At 41.7% G+C, this 26,300-nt stretch overlaps 1 protein-coding gene and 1 long non-coding RNA gene across 2 annotated transcripts in view; one reads left to right on the top strand and one right to left on the bottom strand.

The window, feature by feature from the left end:
- pth2ra (parathyroid hormone 2 receptor a) overlaps nt 1-26,300 on the top strand; it is a 408,052-nt gene that overhangs the window by 81,483 nt on the left and 300,269 nt on the right. The window lies entirely within an intron of this gene.
- LOC117524970 lies at nt 1,631-22,652 on the bottom strand. The gene is made up of 4 exons (XR_004564924.1): nt 22,642-22,652; nt 13,575-13,578; nt 6,439-6,443; nt 1,631-1,773 (listed from the first exon to the last, which is right to left on the bottom strand). It is a non-coding gene; the product is annotated as an uncharacterized LOC117524970 (long non-coding RNA).

Below are 26,300 nucleotides of genomic sequence, written 5' to 3'. Positions count from 1 at the left end.
AGATATCGCTCTACCTGGAAGGTAATGTTCTCAGCTGACTGTAGGATCTTTCGACAGTAACCTTTTGTGACTTTGTGCATTGTATAGCAGACTCTTTTTCCAACGAGAGGTGGAGGTAGTTTTCCTGCCGTGTGGATTGCTGGGTGCAAACGCGGCCACATTTAATTGTTTTTTTGTTCCTCGCCAGCAGTACCAGGTCCGACACGCGGAGGCAGTGGCCACCTGGGAGTTCGGGACTTGGCGGCTCCAGTATTCCCGGGGTCTGGTGGCGGAGGAGATCATGTGGTTCTGGTTCTACTTTGGACAGACGTCTTCTCTCTTCGAGCCTGCCCACACGACACCTTTTGTGATTTGGCTTTCTGTCTGTTGTTGTAATCTGTTGTATTTGTTGTGCCCATTCACAACAGTAAAGTGTTGTTATTTGACTTCCTCCATTGTCCGTTCATTTGCGCCCCCTGTTGTGGGTCCGTGTACCTACACTTTCCCAACATCTTTTGTAAAATGAGTGGCACCAGAGAGTGTACATGGCTTTGTGGGAGATATCCAGATGTGTTCCAACCTAGCCTGGGAAAGGTAAATGTCATTAAAACTAAACTACATGTTGCACTGGGGGCCATTTCCAAATTTTGTAAACCTTGCCCTGTGTCTTAAGCACTAAAAGATGCATTGGAAGCACAGTTAAACAAAATGGAAACACAAGGTGTTATCACAGCCAACCAGTCCCAGCAGAAGACTGCCCCTCCCTGAGCCTGGTTCTGCTGGAGGTTTCTTGCTGTTAAAAGGGAGTTTTTCCTTCCCACTGTAGCCAAGTGCTTGCTCACAGGGGGTCGTTTTGACCGTTGGGGTTTTACATAATTATTGTATGGCCTTGCCTTACAATATAAAGCGCCTTGGGGCAACTGTTTGTTGTGATTTGGCGCTATATAAAAAAAATTGATTGATTGATTGATTGATTGATAGTGACTGTAGGCTGCACACACTGTAAACATACCAAAAGTGGATAACTCTCTCATGACATGTGACCACAAAGTGTACATAAACCCTTGGTTGGAGGTAAATCAGTACCCCATTCCAAAACCACAAGACTTGTTCTAAAAGTTGGCAGGAGGTGACAGATAATTAAGCTAGATTTGTCAATAACATATCAACAAGTGGAACTGGATGACACTTCAAAACAGTACTTCACAATCAGCACTCGTAAAGTCCTGTATAAAGTGAACAGATTTCCTTATCATCCAAAAAATTGATGGATCAAGTTTTACAGGGTTTAGATGGAGTAATATGTTATCAAGATGATATATTGATCACTGGACAGGATAGAGAACAGCAGATGCAAAACTTGGAGGAAGTTCTGAAAAGGCTATAAAATCATAATCTTTGAGTGAACCAAGATAAATGCGCCTTTTTCCAATACAGGACACATGATTGATGCAGAGGGAATTCATCCCATGCAGGAAAAATGTAAAGCCAATGCGAAAGCCATGATCCCAAGTAATATAACTGAGTTAAGGTCTTTCCTCTCTCTGTCGAGCTGCTATGGGAAGTTCATACCAAATTTGTCAACACTGATAGCACTAATGACTGGGATATCAAGTGGGAGTGGACAGAATCATGTCAAAAGGCTTTTTGGGAAGCCAAGAAACAGCTGATTTCAAACTGTCTTAGTACATTTCAACCCAGATCTGCCACTTATGCTGGCATGTGATGCTTCACCAGTAGGTGTTGGTGCAGTGATCTCTCACCAAATGCCAGATGGAAGTAAAAAACCAATTGCTTTTGCTTCTAGAATGCTCATGAAAGCAGAGAAAATTACTCATACATTGAAAAAGAAGCATTAGGCCCAGTTTTTGGAGTAATGAAGTTAAACGAGTACTTGTTTGGACACAAGTTCACTCTGATCACTGATCACAAACCATAATTGAAAACCATAGGTCAAAAAACAGGAGTGCCGCCATTTGCAGCAGCTAGCATGCAGAGATGTTCCTTGATTTTAGCAGTGTGCTCCTATGAGATCAGGTACAAACAGAATAACATGGGAATGCAGATGCATTATCCAGACTACCAATAGCAGATGAAAATTGTATGTTTTGCCAGGTTGGCCAAAAGATGTCTGATGATGCTTTTCAGCCATATGTGAAACGGAAATTTGATCCGATTGTGGAAGATGATGGTTTACTTTGGGGATTCAGAATAATCATTCCAGAGAATTGGAAAAGCAGGTCACTTTCAGAGCTACATGACAGCCACTGGGGCATGGTAAAAATGAAGTTCTTGGCTAGGAGCTTATGGTGGCCTTCACTGGATGAAGACATTGAGACTGAGGTAAATCAGTGTGAAATCTGCAAACATCAGTGTAGTGTTCCTGCTGCAGCACCAGTGCACACATGGAAATGGGCTTCAGGTCCATAGGACGGAATACGCATTCATTTTGAAGAGTCTAAGAAGCAAATGAAGAGTTCAGATGCAAAACCCAGTAAGTCCTTTTTTTCAAATGAAGAAAAATGCAGTTGGCGATTTAAAGTAGACCTGCATTGAAATAAATGCGGTCAGATTTCAGAAAGAAATAGCTGATATGTATTTATAAGACCCTTGTGAATGCAGTAAAGTAAATCTGTAAGCCCAAATTTGTAATTCAGCGGAGAAATCTTCGTTTAAAAATGACAAATTTGCAGCTAAAATTTAGCCCTCTGTGAAAACAGTTTGTAAAGCCATATCATTTCCATGACGTCAGGGACAAGACGACGTGCTCCCGCCTTCAGTCCGATCCCGCATTGAAATGATTTTATCTGTTAGTAATGTTACTTATACACGTCCTGGTTTCAACATCCAAAAGTAAGCTGCAATGAATGTGAGATACAGATCTGTGTGCTCAGATCAGCAACGACATCGACAGCGGGCGCCGTTCTTCCTCTCCCGCTCTCTGCCTCCGCTACGCTCGCTGTTTTAATGCGAAGCGGCCGGTACACCTGTTGCTGCAAGGACAGACTTCTTGCGGCAAAATCCACAGCACCGCACGTCTCGGCAATCGGAGCCCCAGAGCTCCATGGACGCTGAGAGAGGTTTATATATTTTTAATGACTGGGATTCTTTGCGGGTCTCGCCTCCATATCCCGTGATGGTACCGGAGGCGAAAGACAGTAGATTTTCAATGCGACACCACTCAATCAAACGGGCGTATGAAAAAGTCCCCCCAAATAATTTTTCAAGCACAAATAAAAGAAATGTGTACTCACCAAACGTGCCGCAAGACAATATGAAGTTTTAAAAAAAGTAGATCCTTCCGTATAAGACACGAAAAAGGTGCAGATGCAAACTGACATAAATCCACAAATTACAATTGGCGCAATGCATGCTGAGAGAGGGTCTTGTCCATGACGTCTCGGCAGCGTCCATGATGAGAGGGACAATTTGCGGAGGGCTAAATGTTAGCTGTAAATTTGTCATTTTCAAATGAAGATTTCTCCATTGAATGACAGATCTGGGCTTGCAGATTTACTTTACTACATTCAGAAGGATCTCATGTGTAAATGTAAGTCATTTTTTGTTCAAAAAATCTGACTGCATTTTTTTCAATGCAGGTCTCCTTTAAAGGAAACACTATGCGGAACTGCACAGACTTTCATCAATAACATGAAAACAGTTTGTTCAAATTCTTTCATATTTTGTACACTGATGGTCCCCTTGACAGCCAAGTACATGTTGGCCTCAACTAAAAGTTTATGGTTTTGGAGATACTGGGTTTTGCATCTGAACTCTTCAAATGTTCCTTGTGGTGACTGACGGATACGCCCAATGGCGTGAAATTATTCATATGCAATCTACTACCACATGCAAAACAATTGAAGTCTTGAGAAATCTTTTTTCCGCTTATGGGTTACCCAAAGAGGTGGTAACTGATAATGGACTTCAATTCATTGCAAGTGAATTTGAGACATTTCTGGAGCTGAATGCTGTCAAGCTGTCATTTCAAAACTCCGTCCTACCTCCCAGTCTGAAATGGATTTACAGAGGCTGGTGCAAAACTTTCAAAGGTCCTTAGCCAAAAGTAGAGCACTTAGAGGTATGTCTTTGCAACACTGTATTGCAAATTTCTTGTTTGTTCATCAAAATATGCCACATGTGACAACAGGACAAACACGAGTCTTTTTGAGAAGACCGACTCAAAAATCACACCAGGTTGTCACTGCTGACACTGAATTTCTCTCAAATTATCCAGGATAGACATGTTCAGAAACAGTCAAATGCGAAGGGTTAGGAAATGGGTGAATGGTGAAATTACCCAGGTTTTGGGTCCTGTTACATACACTCAACAAAAATATAAACGCAACACTTTTGGTTTTGCTCCCATTTTGTATGAGATGAACTCAAAGATCTAAAACTTTTTCCACATACACAATATCACCATTTCTCTCAAATATTGTTCACAAACCAGTCTAAATCTGTAATAGTGAGCACTTCTCCTTTGCTGAGATAATCCATCCCACCTCACAGGTGTGCCATACCAAGATGCTGATTAGACACCATGATTAGTGCACAGGTGTGCCTTAGACTGCCCACAATAAAAGGCCACTCTGAAAGGTGCAGTTTTATCACACAGCACAATGCCACAGATGTCGCAAGATTTGATGGAGCGTGCAATTGGCATGCTGACAACAGGAATGTCAACCAGAGCTATTGCTCGTGTATTGAATGTTCATGTCTCTACCATAAGCCGTCTCCAAAGTCGTTTCAGAGAATTTGGCAGTACATCCAACCAGCCTCACAACCGCAGACCACGTGTAACCACACCAGACCAGGACCTCCACATCCAGCATGTTCACCTCCAAGATCGTCTGAGACCAGCCACTCGGACAGCTGCTGGAACAATCGGTTTGCATAACCAAAGAATTTCTGCACAAACTGTCAGAAACCGTCTCTGGGAAGCTCATCTGCATGCTTGTCGTTCTCATCGGGGTCTTGACCTGATTCCAGTTCGTCGTTGTAACCAACTTGAGTGGGCAAATGCTCACATTCGCTGGCGTTTGGCACGTTGGAGAGGTGTTCTCTTCACGGATGATGCAAAGGAGATGTGTTGCACTGCATGAGGCAAATGGTGGTCACAACAGATACTGACTGGTATCCCCCCCAATAAAACAAAACTGCACCTTTCAGAGTGGCCTTTTATTGTGGGCAGTCTAAGGCACACCTGTGCACTAATCATGGTGTCTAATCAGCATCTTGGTATGGCACACCTGTGAGGTGGGATGGATTATCTTAGCAAAGGAGAAGTGCTCACTATCACAGATTTAGACTGGTTTGTGAACAATATTTGAGGGAAATGGTGATATTGTGTATGTGGAAAAAGTTTTAGATCTTTGAGTTCATCTCATACAAAATGGGAGCAAAACCAAAAGTGTTGCGTTTATATTTTTGTTGAGTATATCTGGTGTCGGTAAAAGGAAATTGTATCAAAGGTCATATGAATCAATTAATGGAAGAAAAGAAAAGGAATGTAAATCCAGAGATTGTCAATGATGTTGATGACCATTTTGATTAAGATTTTGACAATGAACTGAATGATTCAGAAAATGAGTCAAAGGACACTGAACAGATAACCATTTTTTCCTCAGAACACTGTTTCTCAGGTTTTGGTGGAAATGGACCAAACTCTGGAAAATCCTGTGGGTACACAATGGGTGGAGCGTTCAAAAAGAAATGTGCGTCCTCCACAATGCCTGGACTTGTAAAGAAATGTTGCTATAGAAAGTTGTATCGGGACTTCCGGTGACATCATGAAAGGGAAAGCAGCTTGATTTCTGAGCATCAGAGAGAAAACCCAAAACTAGCTAGAAACAAAATGTAAATTGCACTCATTTTATTCTACTCGGCCATATTCAAATCAAATCAAATCAGTTTTATTTATATAGCGCCAAATCACAACAAACAGTTGCCCCAAGGTACTTTATATTGTAAGGCAAAGCCATACAATAATTACGGAAAAACCCCAACGGTCAAAACGACCCCCTGTGAGCAAGCACTTGGCGACAGTGGGAAGGAAAAACTCCCTTTTAACAGGAAGAAACCTCCAGCAGAACCAGGCTCAGGGAGGGGCAGTCTTCTGCTGGGACTGGTTGGGGCTGAGAGGAGAGGAGCCTGAAAGCTGAAGGCTCTGCCTCCCATTCTACTCTTAAAAACCCTAGGAACTACAAGTAAGCCTGCAGTCTGAGAGCGAAGCGCTCTATTGGGGTGATATGGTACTATGAGGTCCCTAAGATAAGATGGGACCTGATTATTCAAAACCTTATAAGTAAGAAGAAGAATTTTAAATTCTATTCTAGAATTAACAGGAAGCCAATGAAGAGAGGCCAATATGGGTGAAATATGCTCTCTCCTTCTAATATACTACTAGTCTAGTAGTATATTAAGAGACCCGAAGATGTCCGCTGCAAGAAAAGAAACAAGAGCTACGAAAAAAGATGAAAAACGAGAACAAGTTGAAGACGTTGACACGGGAGAGCTGAAAATAACATGGCGTCACTGCTAACAGAGCAGAAAGACTTCAGAAACGAGCATGCGGAAGCCTCCAAAGACACGAAATCGACACTGACGAGGATGGAAAACGCTCTTAAGCATGTGATTGAAAGGACAAACCAAATCGAACAGCAAATGACTGATATGAAACAGAGAGTGAGCGACAATGAGGACATGCTACAGCGTCATGACAGAGCTATGCGCTACATGCTACGACGAGAAGCTGCATTGTCAGCCAAATGCGAAGATATCGAATCGAGAGCTAGACGCAATAATCTACGCTTTTATGGACTTAAAGAAGGCGAAGAGAGAAATGACATGATCTGGTTCATAATGGGGATGCTCCGCACTGCTTTGAAATTACCCGAGGACTTCGACCTCGGTGTGGAAAGGGCGCACCGCTCGCTGACCATGAGACCGAGAGACAATGCTCCACCAAGATCCATTGTGGTCAGATTTTTGGACTACAGAGTGAAAGACAGGATTCTACAAGAGGCATGGAAAAGCCGTGGGATACTATACCAAGGTCAAAAGGTGTACGTTGACCACGACTACACCGCACATGTGCAGAAGAAATGTAAACAAGTGAGAGACGTAATCAAACAGCTCAAAGAGAAAAAGGTTAAAGCCGCGTCACCTTTTCCTGCCCAGCTGAAGATCCACATGGACACCGGTGTGAAGACATTCTCCACACTCGCAGAAGCAGCACCAACCCTCATGGAGATGGGAATAAGCGTCAAAGTGGATGAGAGAGAGCTGCTGAGAGGAGCTGCTACACAACACCTGGACCACTAAAGGAGCTGAAGACGGAGAGCTGACCACCGCGGACCTAAAGCTCTTCCTATGGAGTGATAAGTAACTGAGATATGAGGCTATAAATGTTTAAATAACGTTAAATGTTCACATTTTCTGCAATTGATGGTAACTAGTTAAGCTAGTAACTATGTAAATTACCCGAGTTTAATTTGAAGGGTTCTCTCCTGCCCAGAAGAAGGTGGGATGATATTTCTGTTTCATTATGACTATTTTAAGTTGAATTTTGCAAAGGCAATTCCTCATGCAGCCTTTTGCTGTTGGACTTTTGCCAACACACGAAGTGTACAACACTGAGGATTCTTGTCACACCCCTTCGTCTCCACAGAGACTATTCCAGAGGAACTTTGTTTGATTACATCAAATTTTGGAAGTTATTTTAAGGTTTTATTCATAAGTTCTGTTCCAATAACTGGTATCAATGTTCTTAATATACAGAAGGTGCAGTCACAACTGTTACACAATGTAATGTACACAATGTATAACTGTGATTTAGTAAGACAAAAGATGTGTTGTTACATTCATACTATACATTCATGAGAAATATTAATATAATTACATATAATGTCCATGGCTGGCTTAAATCACCCTATAAAAAGAAAAAGATATTTAGCCAGTTGAAGAAAATGCAGTGTTCCATAGCTCTCTTACAGGAAACACATTTGAGTGACTTAGAACACAAAAAACTTAAGCGAGAATGGGTAAACCAAACATACAGCGCTTCATTTGGAAATAAAAGAGGGGTTACAATTATGATCAACAAAATCACTCCCTTTCCTGAAGGAAAGTGTAATACAACATAAATTGGCCAGATATGTCATGGTGATCGGACACGTGGGGGAAGAGGAACTTTCTATTATAAATCTGTATGGCCCAAATGAATATGATGAGAAGTTTTTTAAAGAAATTGCAAATATTATAGCAGGGAACGCAAAAGGTATTATTGTAGTGGACGGAGATTTTAATGCGGTTCAAGATGGGAATCTTGACAAAACGCCACCAGAAATGGCCGCACAAACTAGGAAAACCAAAATGCTAAATAACATGATAACAGAACTTGGCCTCACCGATCCATGGCGGAATAAGAACCAAAGTAAAAAGGATTTTACATTTTTCTCCAGTGTTCATAATAGCTACTCGAGGATAGACTTTTTCTGTATCTCCCAACAACATATGCATAAAGTTACTGATTGTTGTATAGAAACCATAACACTGATTGACCATGCCCCTGTGATTTTACAGCTTGATCTCTGTAGGGAAAAATTCTTTAAATATTGGAGGATGAACGTATCACTACTTATCAATCCACTAGTAGTTCAAGAACTGAAACAAAGCATTTTAGATTACCTAGAATCAAATGATAATGGGGAAGTCACTCCATCAATTTTATGGAGTGGAGCCAAAGTAGTAATTAGGGGGAAAATGATACAGATATCATCTCGACTAAAAAAACAGAGACTAGAGGAACAAAACAATCTTGAACAAAAAATCAAACAGCTAGAAATGGAGCATAAAAATACAAGTAATAATGACACATTGTTGAAATTAAAAGAAGCCAGGAAACGATTGGATAAAATTCTTACATATAAAGCAGAAGGGGCCCTAAGATTCTCTAAACAGAGATATTATGAGATGGGTAACAGAGCAAGTCGCCTTCTAGCCTTTCAGCTCCGAAAGGCACAAACAGATAGAATGGTACACAAAATAAATCATCCCATAAAAAAAACAACAATGCACCAATGCCATAGCCAATGCTTTTGCATCCTTTTATGAAAATCTTTATGACGAGCCAACCTCTATAAGCAATGAGTTAAAATGCCAAAATGAAATATTTCTAACTAACCTAAATTTACCCACTCTCTCTGTAGATGATGCTGCAGGAATTGTTGTGAAAGTGTAGTGACACGGACCCACAACAGGGGGCGCAAATGAACGGTCAATAGATGAGCCAAAAGGTAACAATTTAATGTTGTGAAACGTGCACAACGAACATACAGACAATCTCAGAATATAATTACAGTCAAATTACAAAGGTGACGTGTGGGCAGGCTCGAGGATAGAAGACGTCTGTCCTGAGAAGAGCCGGAACCACACGATTTCCGCCCCCACAGAACCTGGTGAATACTGGAGCCGCCAAGTCCCGAATTCCCAGGTGATCACCGTCCCCGACTGTCGGATCTGGTACTGCTGGCGAAGAACAAAGACAGTCAAGTGTGGGTGTGTGTACACCCAGTAACAACAGCGGTGGGAATGCCACCTCCACCTCTCACTCAATATGTTGCAGAGTACCGCAGTGATTCCTCAGGGGAAAAGAGTGCCGTCCTGCACTCACTCAGCCTCCACAGAAAAAGGAACCGGTACTCCTGCAAACACTCACAATATACAGATATATTGCAAAGGACACAAACCGCTGAGGATATTACCTCCAATGAAGTATGATATCTCGGCGATGAGATGGAGATGACGTCTGGTCTTTATGGAGTGCGATGATGAAGAATGTGTGACAGCTGTCAGGAATTAATGAGTGACAGCTGTCACTCCCGGCTGTGTCCGTGGCGGCAGCGCCCTCTCGTGCCTGAAGCCCGCACTTCAGGCAGGGCGCCCTTTGGTGGTGGGCCAGCAGTACATCCTCTTCTGGCGGCCCACACAACAGGAATGGTGTCAAAAATAACAGAAGCTGAGATTAGAGAAGCAATTAAAAAACTAAAAAACAACAGGTCTCCAGGGACAGATGGTATCCCTGGAGAATTCTATAAATGTTTTTTAGAAGCTTTGTTACCACTATTAACCAGGGTTTTCAACTATACACTTACGAACGGTGAAATGCCCGACTCATAGTCTGAGGCGATCATCTCTGTCATTCATAAAGAAGGAAAGGATGCAATGCACTGTGAAGGGTATAGACCAATTAGTCTTTTGTGCAATGACTTAAAATTGTTGACCAGCATTTTAGCTAAGAGGATCCAAAAACACATTAGAAAACTAATTCACCCAGACCAGGCTGGTTTTATCCCAAGTCGACATGGTGCTAATAATATACGAAGAACTTTAAATGTTATAACTCAAGCAAAACATCTTAACAATTCTATGCTAATCAGTTTTGATGCACAGAAGGCCTTCGACACTGTCAATTGGCATTTTTTATATTGCACCCTTTCGACCATGGGCTTCCACCCGAAACTTGTGGAGTGGATAAAGATAATCTACACAAATCCAAAATCATGTGTTAGGGTTAATGGTTGCTGTTCTGATTTCTTTTATCTGAAAAGGGGAGTTCGCGAGGGCGACTGTTTAAGTCCCTTATTATTTGCAATTAACATTGAACCTCTTGCAGCACTAATTAGGACAAATGGAAATATTAAAAGCATTGAGGACAAAAACAAGAGGGAACATAAAATCTCCCACTTTGCCGACGATATTTTAACATATATTAGTGATCCGGCAACATCCATAGCAGCACTTATCGAGTCATTGGATATATATGGCAAATTCTCTGGCTATCAAATAAACCAATCAAAATCGGAGGCAATGATTCTAAAGGGACAATGGCCTACAGATCTGATCAACAGATACAAATTCTGGATGAGCAATCAAGGATTTAGATATCTTGGAATCATTGTCACCCCACAAATATCACAGTTGTTCAAATCCAATTATGGTAAACTAATGGATGAAATTAAAAAAGACCTTACGTGCTGTGAAATCCTACCACTCTCAATGGTGGGAAGAATAGAAACTATTAGAATGAACATACTACCAAGGCTTCTATTCCTGTTTCAGTCTTTACCTATTAAGATACCGATTTCTACATTCACAACACTTAATAAATGGCTCTCAAAATTCATATGGCAAAACAAAAGGCTGAGGATTAGACTTAAAACACTTATGTGCCCTAAAGAGTTGGGAGGCCTAAATGTACCAAATTTGAGAAATTATTATTTGGCTGCTCAAATTAGATCAATGATCACCTGCTTGTCTCAAGAAGAAGAAACAATATGGTATAATATGGAACAAGGTGACTGTCAGGGCATATTTCTTGACACTTTACCATTTGTAAATCTGGAAACTCAATCAAAGAACAAAATTACAAATACACTAGTAAAAAACACCTTATCTGTATGGTAAAGTGTAAGAAAATGTCTGAACTTATCTGATTCTTTCTATAGATTGATCCAAATTAATCATAATCCAGAGTTTCCTCCCGCCTCGACCTTAAACAATTGGGCCAAAAGAGGCTTGACCATGCTGCCTCAGCTATTTGAGGGGGGAAGCCTGATGTCATTTCAACAACTCCTACAAAAGTACAGTCTTCCAAACCAAGATGTTTACTAATATCTTCAATTAAGACATTATTTAAATAAAAACACAATTTAGAGTGCTCTACAGGCTCCTCCTTCAAACATTGAACTCTTCTTTGTATCTGTGACAAAGAGGTCAATTACTAGTAAATATATATCTCATATATATAAAATACTGCAAGAGGTTTCAACAGAAAATACATTACATATAAAGATGAAATGGGAATTGGAAATGAATACGTTCATTCAAGATGAAGACTGGGCATTGTCACTTGGGGAGGGACACAAAATTATCAACAGTCCTATCCTTAGAGAGCTTCAATGGAAAACTAAAATCAGGTTCTTCAGAACTCCAGTTGTTACATCTAAATTTGGTGGTACCACAGATAAATGTTGGCGGGGCTGCGGTCTGGTGGGAAATTTCATCCACATATTTTGGGGTTGTCCTAAATTGAACACCTTTTGGGAAAATGTAAAATGTGAAATTAAGAAATGTTTAGATCTTGAAATAGGAGAAGAACCATCAACAATGTTATTGGGTATTTTCTAAAAAAAAATAAAAAATAAATAAATAAAATAAATAAATAAGATCACACTGTAATTACCACCTATTGAGAATTCTGCTCCTAATTGCTAAAAAGATGATCACAGTTTCCTGGCTCAGCCCGCAGCCTCCTATAATCATCCAATGGAAAAATAAATTAAGAGATGTTTATTATATGGAATTAATAACTGCAAAACTACAATTGAAAACAGATATCTTTATTAAGAAATGGTCCCCAATACAAATGTATATTTCAGAAGTATGAGTTATGTATGAAATGTGTATTCTTTCTTTGATTTCTATGTCTAAGCCATGGGCAGAAGTACTAATATTGCAAAACAATATGCATGAAAAGACCTATTAATGATCTATGCACTATGTATACTGTTTATTGCTGTCTACCAGTTGCCATTTGCACTTAACATTCCTAATAAAAATAAGTAAAAAAAAAAAAAAAGAAAAAAAGAAAGAAAGTTGTATCATGTAAAAAAAACTGTACATGTATACGTATATTAAAAAAGAAAAGAGACAAGTGCAGTTGAAGTCTACAGGGGCGGACACTGTAGTATTTAGAAATTTCTGAAGGTGCAATAACTAAGGTTACCTGCAGGGGCACTAAGTGCAGACAGCCCAGTGCAACAGCAGGATGGTGATGAGCAGTGGAGACCAGTGGGTTGTTATGAGTGGAAATAAAGATTGCTGTGTTTAAGTGCAAACTTGTTGGCCTCCTTGGCAATATTCACACAAAACATCTGTGACATAAAACATAGAGCTGAACTTCATGCTAGCTTCAGGTAACTGTTTTATTCAGCCTTATTGAACTTTTAACCCTTCCTGGGTATTCCCTGCATCTTTTAGTTGTCTACTGAGGTTATACTGCCACCTATAGGTAATAACGTTTTTGCACTTTTCATTACACCTACTGCAGAATCAATCATCAGAATACAATGCCTGCTGTACTGTTAAGGAACTACTGCAGAATCAATTATCAGAATTAAAATCACATCTGCTGTGTTGTTAAGACCCCCATCACACATAACTCGAATGAGGCCGAATGGCACCCGAATGAAAAGTCAGCCCATAGTCGGGAAGCTTCAAGGTACATTTGGAAAATGTCAGACAGCAGTCTCAGCGGTTGACACTGTTAGGCCGCTCCGAATGTTTTGCAAGTGTCCAAAACAGTCTTAGCACAGTTGAAGTGGAAAAACTATCGAACGGTAGTCAAAGTGCCATCTGACTGCTTTCTAAACAATCGGATGGTGTGCAAATAGCATTCATGACATTCTGATTGCATTCAGGGGGACGTTCGGCATGTTTCTGCTAAAACCTATTGTCCCTAATGCGCCTGATCACAACACGAGCGCACCTCGACTGCTGCTAGATTATATTACCTTGACCCACAATCGGACCTCACTAGTACGGCAAAGTATGTGGATTCATCATATTCTCACTGCATTTTGAGAGCTGTCTAGGTAATCATAAAGTATTCCAACAACATTTGTACCACCTTCGGGGGCTTAATGTGCATGGCGTGTGGATGAATCATTGGGGGTGGGTCACAGTGCAGTCTGACTATTCGAACGGTTGTCTGCCACAATTCTTATTCCTTCCCAGATGTGGCACGAATCCTGTTTTGTTGGATATTCTGCCTGATTTGGCTTGGCTTGTGCTCATTTGTACTAAGTGTGACGCTTGTCTAAAGACAGTGGTGGGCACAGATAACCAAAAAATTAACTTCGATAACAGATAATCAGATAACTGAAAAGTTATCTTTGATAAAGATAAAACGATAAACCACCCAAAAATGTATTGGATGTTACAGATAACTGATAACCAATAAATTCCAGTATTGTCTCCAGTATAGTTGCAACTACTAACAAGCTGATTTTGAGTTTTAACACCATGATTGCTTTTGGAAGCATCAAAAGTAACAACAGACCCAAACAATGAGTCAGCGCTTCTGTCTTTCAGCATCCTGTTCCCTGCTGGAAGCTCCAGTTTACTACATGGCTTCCAGCACAGACACCACTGAGAGAAGCCAGAAAGCTCAACTCTACCCAATCACATTGCTGCCGTCAGGCCGAGCTCTTGGAAAATAAAGCCCTGCTGAGTTATGGTTTGGTGTATAAATAAAATTAATACTGATAGAATAACTCCATTAATGTCAATTCTGTCATTTGTGCAAAGTTAAGATATAACATATATCTTTTAATGTTGAATAATGCACTAATTCTGAAGGTTTGTAACAAACACCGACAGATGGCATTGTGGGTAAAATGTGCCTCCGCTACACTGATTGGTTGATTAATTCTATGTAAACCAACTCATTAATGTGAGGTGTGTCGTGTGTTGGTGTTTACAGATAAATGTGCTTTTGTAAAATATGCCATTTTTTATTTGTTAAAAAAAAGGTAGTTTCAAAAAAAAAAAAAAGCCAAGTTGTAATTAGATAACCGTCTTATATAACCGGTGTTAAAATAAATAGAACACTGCCAACTACTGGTGCCAGTGCGAGTTTTGACCCTTTTTCTGCTGATTTTTCATTTGTGTGAGAATTTTTTGGATCGCACAGTTTCAGGTTAATCGCGCGTCCTGCATCTTTTAGTATACATGGAGTAACGAGCTGCGTTTAACATCTCACGACCACCTCCTGATCGGCAATTGTATGGTCAGATGAAAATCAAACCTGTTTGATATTCTTGTGCCTGTGCAAACACCGCAGACCTGTCTTGTAATGTTTTTTTTTTAAATTAAGTTTGAAAAAAAAGCTTCTGGAAACACGAGTCTGACGTGTGGTTTTTGAACGTACAATGTGTGTGAGAACATAACTGAACTTTTACACCGTGCGGTTCTGTGGTACAGTGTCTGCCCAGCTTCAGTCTGAGCACTGCCATGAACACTACTGGCCAGTAGATGGCAGCAGAGACCTTGTAAACTTGCCAAAACAAAATTGCAGATAATCTGTGTTGCTACTTGCTATGTTTAAGATGCGTGGAATATAATAAAAGCAAACACAAAAACAACATCTATGAACCCAGACAATATTTTCATGAGAGTTTTAGGCACTAGAGTTTAATGTTGTTGTCCTGATCAGTGTCTCAAATGGATTCTCCTGTTGTGAATGTACTGAAATTACCGTACTGAGACTACCCTATCCTACCCATAATGCACTGCTGGGCACAGCATGCCCACACTAAAACCTTGAAAATTAGTGCATTACTTTAAACGCTCGCTCTCCAGCCCGTCGCAAAAGCGATATATGTTTTTATGTATTTCCACGTGAGGACAGCAAGCACACATGCGCATGTCCATCAAAACACGGTACGTGTTCTGCAGCTGTGACGTCCAAGACCACAGATGGCAACAGCTCCTGCTGTTGACATCTGTCACTCTGTGACATCTGTCACCCTGTGATCAGATGAGAGATGCCTCGCCTGCTGGGGGGGACACAAACCACAGGCACGCATGTGTTGGGGGAGCAAGGGACCGCACAAAACACATGCACACGTGTTGGTGGGGGGATGGCATGCCACATGTGGCCTCGGCAACTCCACAGTCATGGGGGCACTTAGACAAATTTCACAGCCAGCTAGAAAGTGATCGTCTGCTGGCTGTTTTCGTGCTAATAGCCACTAAGTTGCAAGCAAGTGGCGTTAGACGTTCATGTGTGTCACCTGGAATTTGGCTGACATCTGCCGCGAGAGGGATCAAATGGGCTCTCACAGTGCACACTCTGTCTTTCAGCCGCTGGTCTGCGCAAATAGTTGTAGCAACAGGTGTACAAGGTATTGGCCATAGCTACTTGTACAATTTTACAAGTATTGCATACAATTCCTGCTTCATGCGCATTTGACCACATTCGTACTATGTGTTAAGGGGCCCTAAATTTTACTCCTCACAACAAAAGTAAAAAACAAGCAGAACAAGCATGACACAAACATTTAAAGATATTCAATGAATGGAAATTTCTCATCATAACAAAATCAGTAGTTGCGTACATCACACAATCCTAAAACAATAGCACAGAAATCAATAAACTTAATTGTCCATAGTGTAACCCAGAAATATATATAGTTTTTATAAAGCCTTTTAAAGCTGGCTAGAGTACAGCATAATTTAATACCATCGGGACATTTGTTCCATATATATATGTGTGTGTGTGTGTGTGTGTGTGTATACATACACACACATACATATAGGTGAAAGATACATCAAATCAAATCAAATCAATTTTATTTATATATTTATATATTTACATAACAGTCGCCCCAAGGCGCTTTATATTGTAAGGCAAAAGCCATACAATAATTACAGAAAAACCCCAACGGTCAAAACGACCCCCTATGAGCAAGCACTTGGCGACAGTGGGAAGGAAAACTCCCCTTTAACAGGAAGAAACCTCCAGCAGAACCAGGCTCAGGGAGGGGCAGTCTTCTACTGGGACTGGTTGGGGCTGAGGGGAGAGAGTCAGGAAAAAGACATGCAGTGGAAGAGAGCAGAGATCAATCACTAATGATTAAATGCAGAGTGGTGCATACAGAGCAAAAAGAGGTGAATAAAAAGAAACAGTGCATCATGGGAACCCCCCAGCAGTCTAAGTCTATAGCAGCATAACTAAGGGATGGTTCAGGGTCACCTGATCCAGCCCTAACTATAAGCTTTAGCAAAAAGGAAAGTTTTAAGCCTAATCTTAAAAGTAGAGAGGGTGTCTGTCTCCCTGATCTGAATTGGGAGCTGGTTCCACAGGAGAGGAGCCTGAAAGCTGAAGGCTCTGCCTCCCATTCTACTCTTACAAACCCTAGGAACTACAAGTAAGCCTGCAGTCTGAGAGTGAAGCGCTCTATTGGGGTGATATGGTACTATGAGGTCCCTAAGATAAGATGGGACCTGATTATTCAAAACCTTATAAGTAAGAAGAAGAATTTTAAATTCTATTCTGGAATTAACAGGGAGCCAATGAAGAGAGGCCAATATGGGTGAAATATGATCTCTCCTTCTAGTCCCTGTCAGTACTGTAGCTGCAGCATTTTGAATTAACTGAAGGCTCTTCAGGGAACTTTTAGGACAACCTGATAATAATGAATTACAATAGTCCAGCCTAGAAGAAATAAATGCATGAATTAGCTTTTCAGCATCACTCTGAGACAAGACCTATTGCGCAAATACAAAAAAGCAGTCCTACATATTTGCTTAATATGCGCATTGAAGGACATATCCTGATCGAAAATGACTCCAAGATTTCTCACAGTATTACTAGAGGTCAGGGTAATGCCATCCAGAGTAAGGATCTGGTTAGACACCATGTTTCTAAGATTTGTGGGGCCAAGTACAATAACTTCAGTTTTATCTGAATTTAAAAGCAGGAAATTAGAGGTCATCCATGTCTTTATGTCTGAAAGACATTCCTGCAGTTTAACTAATTGGTGTGTGTCCTCTGGCTTCATGGATAGATAAAGCTGGGTATCATCTGCGTAACAATGAAAATTTAAGCAATGCTTTCTAATAATACTGCCTAAGGGAAGCATTTATAAAGTGAATAAAGTCGGTCCTAGCACAGAACCTTGTGGAACTCCATAATTAACCTTCGTCCGTGAAGAAGACTCCCCATTTACATGAACAAATTGTAATCTATTAGATAAATATGATTCAAACCACTGCAGCGCAGTGCCTTTAATACCTATGGCATGCTCTAATCTCTGTAATAAATTTTTATGGTCAACAGTATCAAAAGCTGCACTGAGGTCTAACAGGACGAGCACAGAGATGAGTCTACTGTCTGAGGCCATAAGATCATTTGTAACCTTCACTAATGCTGTTTCTGTACTATGATGAATTCTGAAACCTGACTGAAACTCTTCAAATAGACCATTCCTCTGCAGATGATCAGTTAACTGTTTTACAACTACCCTTTCAAGAATTTTTGAGAGAAAAAGAAGGTTGGAGATTGGCTTATAATTAGCTAAGATAGCTGGGTCAAGTGATGGCTTTTTAAGTAATGGTTTAATTACTGCCACCTTAAAAGCCTGTGGTACATAGCCAACTAATAAAGATAGATTGATTATATTTAAGATCGAAGCATTAATTAACGGTAGGGCTTCCTTGAGCAGCCTGGTAGGAATGGGGTCTAATAGACATGTTGATGGTTTGGAGGAAGTGATTAATGAAAGTAACTCAGACAGAACAATCGGAGAGAAAGAGTCTAACCAAATACCAGCATTACTGAAAGCAGCCGAACATAAAGATATGTCTTTGGGATGGTTATGAATAATTTTTTCTCTAATAATTAAAATTTTATTTGCAAAGAAAGTCATGAAGTCATTACTAGTTAAAGTTAAAGGAATACTCAGCTCAATAGAGCTCTGACTCTTTGTCAGCCTGGCTACAGTGCTGAAAAGAAACCTGGGGTTGTTCTTATTTTCTTCAATTAGTGATGAATAGTAAGATGTCCAAGCTTTACAGAGGGCTTTTTTATAGAGCAACAGACTCTTTTTCCAGGCTAAATGAAGATCTTCTAAATTAGTGAGACGCCATTTCCTCTCCAGCTTATGGGTTATCTGCTTTAAGCTGCAAGTTTATGGGTTATACCACAGAGTCAGGCCCTTGTGATTTAAGGCTTTTTCAGAGGAGCTACAGCATCCAAAGTTGTCTTCCAATTTGGATGGACAAGACTAAGAGTCAAGCTTTCAAGTGAATTAAAGCTCTGTCTGGGTCTTTGATTAATTAATAAGCTGGAGTGGAAGATTGCTGCTAATCCTCCCCCTCGGCCCATGCTTCGAGCATTTTGACAGTTAGTGTGACTCAGGGTGTTGACTCATTTAAACTAACATATTTGTCCTGCTGTAACCAGGTTTCTGTAAGGCAGAATAAATCAATATGTTGATCAATTATTATATCATTTACTAACAGGGACTTAGAAGAGAGAGACCTAATATTTAATAAACCACATTTAACTCTTTTAGTCTGTGGTGCAGTTGAAGGTGCTATATTATTTTTTCTTTTTGAATTTTTATGCTTAAATAGATTTTTACTGGTTATTGGTGGTCTGGGAGCAGGCACCGTCTCTACTGGGATGAGGTATTGGGGGGATGGCAGGTGGAGAGAAGCTGCAGAGAGGTGTGTAAGACTACAACTCTGCTTCCTGGTCTCAACCCTGGATAGTCATGATTTGGAGGGTTTAATAAAATTGGCCAGATTTCTAGAGATGAGAGCTGCTCCATCCAAAGTGGGATGGATGCCGTCTAACAAGACCAGGTTTTCCCCAGAAGCTTTGCCAATTATCTGTGAAGCCCACTTCATTTTTTGGACACCACTCAGACAGCCAGCAATTCAAGGAGAACATGCGGCTAAACATGTCACTCCCGGTCTGATTGGGGAGGGGCCCAGAGAAAACTACAGAGTCCGACATTGGTTTTGTAAAGTTACACACCGATTCAGTATTAATTTTAGTGATCACCGATTGGCGTAACCGGGTGTCATTACTGCCGACGTGAAATACAGTCTTACCAAATTTACGCTTAGCCTTAGCCAGCAGTTTCAAATTTCCTTCAATGTCACCTGCTCTGGCCCCCGGAAGACATTTGACTATGGTTGCTGGTGTCGCTAATTTCACATTTCTCAAAACAGAGTCGCCAATAACCAGAGTTTGTTCCTCGGCGGGTGTGTCGCCGAGTGGGGAAAAACAGTTAGAAATGTGAATGGGTTGGTGGTGTACAAGGGTTTTCTGTTTAGAACTACGCTTCGTCCTCACAGTCACCCAGCCAGCCTGCTTTCCCGGCTGCTCGGGATCTGCTGGGGGACAGCTAACGGCGGCTAAGCTACCTTGGTCCGCACCAACTACAGGGGCCTGGCTTACTGTAGGATTTTCCAAGGTGCGGAGCCTCCAATACATCTTGCAGATGCGCTGGAACACATCATCAGTGATGTAACCTGGGGTCATTGGGTGTTTTGGGTCTTTCAACATCAGACACCCTCGCCCAGGCGACCCAACCGGGGTTGATCAGTCCCCAGCCTGTGTCTCAGCAGCGTTAACCCACAAATCTGCCCTCTTGATCCATAGCCACCTTGTGGCTTTCTCTGTGGCTTCAGTTGCAGATCCAATGGCCTTCCTCTTTGCCTCCCCAGTGAGGCACAGCAGAGTGAACACTTTGCTGAGTGAACGCCCTGCAAATCCTCGGCAGCCCACCTCCACAGGCTCATAGCGAGTTATCCAGCCCTGCCTCCTGCACTCTTCCACAAGCTCCTGGTACTTTGCACGCTTCCTCTCGTTGGCCTCATCCATGTGCTCTTCCCAGGGCACTGTGAGCTCCAGCATGATCAATTGCTTGGTGGAATCTGACACAGTGATCATGTCTGGTCGGAGTCGTGTTGCTGTTATCCTGGCTGGGAACTTCAGCTGTTTGCCAAGGTCCACTTCCAGTTGCCAGTCGGTGGCGGAAGTGAGGAGGCCAGACTTTGCATGTGGTTGAGTGTTGGGCTTCTCTCCGGCTCTGTGGAACATAATGGTCTTTGGCTTGTGGTGGCCCTTGATGGCGTTAATAGCACCTGGTTGTGGTGCCAGCGGTAGCGCCCATCTCCAAGGGCTTTCGGGCAGCCGCTGAGGAGGTGTTCCAGGGATCCCCGTCCCGAACATAGGGGACAGGATGGTGTTTCGGTTTTGCCCCAGACGTGAAGGTTGGCTGGACTTGGTAGGATGTCGTAAACAGCTTGGACTAAAAACCTGATGCGATGGAAGTCTGCTTTCCAGATGTTGGACCAGGTGATCTTCCTTTGCAGAACATTCTCCCATTTAGCCCATGCTCCTTGCTGCCCCATTCCCACCATCCTGCTGACTCGCACTTCCTCCACACCTGCCCGCACTTCCTCCTGAACGAGATGTTGCCACTCTTTGCCTTTGGCGTTTTCAACCCTAGTTGCCAGGAAGTAGCCAATGCCTGTGCGCCCTGTGGCTATGGTCCCCACCAGCGCCTTCTGCCTCATTCGTGACTCAGCCACCTCCAGAGCTTTGTCTGCCCTCCATTTCCTGCCTGTTCGCACCTGAATACCAGCCAATGCCACCTTTGGATCTCTGGATTCCCTGTACTGCAATGCCTCCCATGTTCTTAACACCATAAATTCTTCAGCGAGGCAAGATGGAGTGCTGATAAATCCAGGACTTGAATCTCCCTGGCAGCCCTGATTTGTCAACCTAGCTAAGCCAGGCCGCGAGCCCTTTACTGGTTTTCTAGATGGAGGCAGAATCTTTAAGGCTGCAGTCAAAGTTCTTCCCGAGGCTCTTAACTGGCTGGTCTGTGATGGATGGGATGGTGGCTCCAGACAGTGAGAAGCGGAACTTATCCACTACTTTTCCCCTCTTGAGCACTAGAGACCTTGATTTTACCGGCTTAAAGCTCATCCTTGCCCAGGTGATGAGCTTCCCCTCCACAGCATGTCTTTTTCCTGGTTCTCTCCCTCAGCCCCAACCAGTCCCAGCAGAAGACTGCCCCTCCCTGAACCTGGTTCTGCTGGAGGTTTCTTCCTGTTAAAAGGGAGTTTTTCCTTCCCACTGTAGCCAAGTGCTTGCTCACAGGGGGTCGTTTTGACCGTTGGGGTTTTACATAATTATTGTATGGCCTTGCCTTACAATATAAAGCGCCTTGGGGCAACTGTTTGTTGTGATTTGGCGCTATATAAAAAAATTGATTGAATTGAATTGATTGAATTGATTGTTTAATCTGTGTAGTTAGATTGATCTAGATAACGATTTGTTTCACAGTGTAATCTTCACGTGCCTTAACTAAAGCACTCCCGCTGCTGAATCACCTCTAAATTATCTACACATTATTCACTTTGTGTGTTTTTAGGAATCCGCTAGCTACTAGCTCTTAGCCGATTTAGCATGGTGGCTTCTCCTGTCTCTCCCGCACTTTTCTGCTCTGGGTGTGAAATGTTTAGTTATTCCTCGGCCTCCTTTAGCAGTAATGGTACTTGTAATAAGTGTAGCTTATTCGTAGCTTTGGAGGCCAGGCTGGGCGAATTGGAGACTCGGCTCCGCACCGTGGAAAATTCTACAGCTAGCCAGGCCCCTGTAGTTGGTGTGGACCAAGGTAGCTTAGCCGCCGTTAGTTCCCTTCCAGCAGATACCGAGCAGTCGGGAAAGCAGGCCGACTGGGTGACTGTGAGGAGGAAGCGTAGCCCTAAACAGAAGCCCCGTGTACACCGCCAACCCATTCACATTTCTAACCGTTTTTCCCCACTCAGCGACACACCCGCCGAGGATCAAACTATGGATATTGGCGACTCTGTTTTGAGAAATGTGAAGTTAGCGACACCAGCAACCATAGTCAATTGTCTTCCGGGGGCCAGAGCAGGCGACATTGAAGGAAACTGCTGGCTAAGGCTAAGCGTAAATTTGGTAAGATTGTAATTCACGTCAGCAGTAATGAAACCCGGTTACGCCAATCGGAGGTCACTAAAATTAACATTGAATCGGTGTGTAACTTTGCAAAAACAATGTCGGACTCTGTAGTTTTCTCTGGGCCCCTCCCCAATCGGACCGGGAGTGACATGTTTAGCCGCATGTTGTCCTTGAATTGCTGGCTGTCTGAGTGGTGTCCAAAAAATGAGGTGGGCTTCATAGATAATTGGCAAAGCTTCTGGGGAAAACCTGGTCTTGTTAGGAGAGACGGCATCCATCCCACTTTGGATGGAGCAGCTCTCATTTCAAGAAATCTGGCCAATTTTCTTAAATCCTCCAAACCGTGACTATCCAGGGTTGGGACCAGGAAGCAGAGTTGTAGTCTTACACACCTCTCTGCAGCTTCTCTCCCCCTGCCATCCCCTCATTACCCCATCCCCGTAGAGACAGTGCCTGCTCCCAGACCACCAATAACCAGTAAAAATCTATTTAAGCATAAAAATTCAAAAAGAAAAAAATAATATAGCACCTTCAACTGCACCACAGACTAAAACAGTTAAATGTGGTTTATTAAATATTAGGTCTCTCTCTTCTAAGTGCCTGTTAGTAAATGATATAATAATTGATCAACATATTGATTTATTGTGCCTTACAGAAACCTGGTTACAGCAGGATGAATATGTTAGTTTAAATGAGTCAACACCCCCGAGTCACACTAACTGCCAGAACGCTCGTAGCACGGTCCGAGGCGGAGGATTAGCAGCAATCTTCCATTCCAGCTTATTAATTAATCCAAAACCCAGACAGAGCTTTAATTTATTTGAAAGCTTGTCTCTTAGTCTTGTCCATCCAAATTGGAAGTCCCAAAAACCAGTTTTATTTGTTATTATCTATCGTCCACCTGGTCGTTACTGTGAGTTTCTCTGTGAATTTTCAGACCTTTTGTCTGACTTAGTGCTTAGCTCAGATAAGATAATTATAGTGGGCGATTTTAACATCCACACAGATGCTGAGAATGACAGCCTCAACACTGCATTTAATCTATTATTAGACTCAATTGGCTTTGCTCAAAATGTAAATGAGTCCACCCACCACTTTAATCATATCTTAGATCTTGTTCTGACTTATGGTATGGAAATTGAAGACTTAACAGTATTCCCTGAAAGCTCCCTTCTGTCTGATCATTTATTAATAACATTTACATTTACTCTGATGGACTACCCAGCAGTGGGGAATAAGTTTCATTACACTAGAAGTCTTTCAGAAAGCGCTGTAACTAGGTTTAAGGATATGATTCCTTCTTTATGTTCTCTAATGCCATATACCAACACAGTGCAGAGTAGCTACCTAAACTCTGTAAGTGAGATAGAGTATCTCGTCAATAGTTTTACATCCTCATTGAAGACAACTTTGGATGCTGTAGCTCCTCTGAAAAAGAGACCCTTAAATCAGAAGTGCCTGACTCCGTGGTATAACTCACAAACTCGCAGCTTAAAGCAGATAACCCGTAAGTTGGAGAGGAAATGGCGTCTCACTAATTTAGAAGATCTTCACTTATCCTGGAAAAAGAGTCTGTTGCTCTATAAAAAAGCCCTCCGTAAACCTAGGACATCTTACTACTCATCACTAATTGAAGAAAATAAGAACAACCCCAGGTTTCTTTTTAGCACTATAGCCAGGCTGACAAAGAGTCAGAGCTCCACTGAGCTGAGTATTCCTTTAGCTTTAACTAGTAATGACTTCATGACTTTCTTTGCTAATAAAATTTTAACTATTAGAGAAAAAATTACTCATAACCATCCCAAAGACGTATCGTTATCTTTGGCTGCTTTCAGTGATGCCGGTATTTGGTTAGACTGTTTCTCTCCGATTGTTCTGTCTGAGTTATTTTCATTAGTTACTTCCTCCGAACCATCAACATGTCTATTAGACCCCATTCCTACCAGGCTGCTCAAGGAAGCCCTACCATTCATTAATGCTTCGATCTTAAATATGATCAATCTATCTTTGTTAGTTGGCTATGTACCACAGGCTTTTAAGGTGGCAGTAATTAAACCATTAGTTAAAAAGCCATCACTTGACCCAGCTATCTTAGCTAATTATAGGCCAATCACCAACCTTCCTTTTCTCTCAAAAATTCTTGAAAGGGTAGTTGTAAAACAGCTAACTGATCATCTTCAGAGGAATGGTCTATTTGAAGAGTTTCAGTCAGGTTTTAGAATTCATCATAGTACAGAAACAGCATTAGTGAAGGTTACAAATGATCTTCTTATGGCCTCAGACAGTGGACTCATCTCTGTGCTTGTTCTGTTAGACCTCAGTGCTGCTTTTGATACTGTTGAACATACAATTTTGTTACAGAGATTAGAGCATGCCATAGGTATTAAAGGCACTGCGCTGCGGTGGTTTGAATCATATATATATATATCTAATAGAAAAACTGAATTTATTGTACTTGGCCCCACAAATCTTAGAAACATGGTGTCTAACCAGATCCTTACTCTGGATGGCATTACCCTGACCTCTAGTAATACTGTGAGAAATCTTGGAGTCATTTTTGATCAGGATATGCCATTCAATGCACATATTAAACAAATATGTAGGACTGCTTTTTTGCATTTGCGCAATATCTCTGAAATTAGAAAGGTCTTGTCTCAGAGTGATGCTGAAAAACTAATTCATGCATTTATTCCCTCTAGGCTGGACTATTGTAATTCATTATTATCAGGTTGTCCTAAAAGTTACCTGAAAAGCCTTCAGTTAATTCAAAATGCTTGTGCATTGAATGACATATCCTGATCAAAAATGACTCCAAGATTTCTCACAGTTTTACTAGAGGTCAGGGTAATGCCATCCAGAGTAAGGATCTGGTTAGACACCATGTTTCTAAGATTTGTGGGGCCAAGTACAATAAATTCAGTTTTTCTATTAGATATATATATATATGATTCAAACCACCGCAGCGCAGTGCCTTTAATACCTATGGCATGCTCTAATCTCTGTAACAAAATTGTATGGTCAACAGTATCAAAAGCAGCACTGAGTTCTAACAGAACAAGCACAGAGATGACAGGGACTAGAAGGAGAGAGCATATCTCACCCATATTGGCCTCTCTTCATTGGCTTCCTGTTAATTCTAGAATAGAATTAAAATTCTTCTTACTTATAAGGTTTTGAATAATCAGGTCCCATCTTATCTTAGGGACCTCATAGTACCATATCACCCCAATAGAGCGCTTCGCTCTCACACTGCAGGCTTACTTGTAGTTCCTAGGGTTTGTAAGAGTAGAATGGGAGGCAGAGCCTTCAGCTTTCAGCCTCCTCTCCTGTGGAACCAGCTCCCAATTCAGATCAGGGAGACAGACACCCTCTCTACTTTTAAGATTAGGCTTAAAACTTTCCTTTTTGCTAAAGCTTATAGTTAGGGCTGGATCAGGTGACCCTGAACCATCCCTTAGTTATGCTGCTATAGACTTAGACTGCTGGGGGTTCCCATGATGCACTGAGTGTTTCTTTCTCTTTTTGCTCTGTATGCACCACTCTGCATTTAATCATTAGTGATTGATCCACAGTACGTCTTTTTCCTGATTCTCTCCCCTCAGCCCCAACCACTCCCAGCAGAAGACTGCCCCTCCCTGAGCCTGGTTCTGCTGGAGGTTTCTTCCTGTTAAAAGGGAGTTTTTCCTTCCCACTGTCACCAAGTCTTTGCTCATAGGGGGTCGTTTTGACCTTTGGGGTTTTT

The sequence above is a fragment of the Thalassophryne amazonica genome, chromosome 14 (genome assembly GCF_902500255.1).
Source record: "Thalassophryne amazonica chromosome 14, fThaAma1.1, whole genome shotgun sequence".
Classification (NCBI taxonomy): domain Eukaryota; kingdom Metazoa; phylum Chordata; class Actinopteri; order Batrachoidiformes; family Batrachoididae; genus Thalassophryne; species Thalassophryne amazonica.
This window is presented reverse-complemented; position numbering and strand designations above follow the sequence as displayed.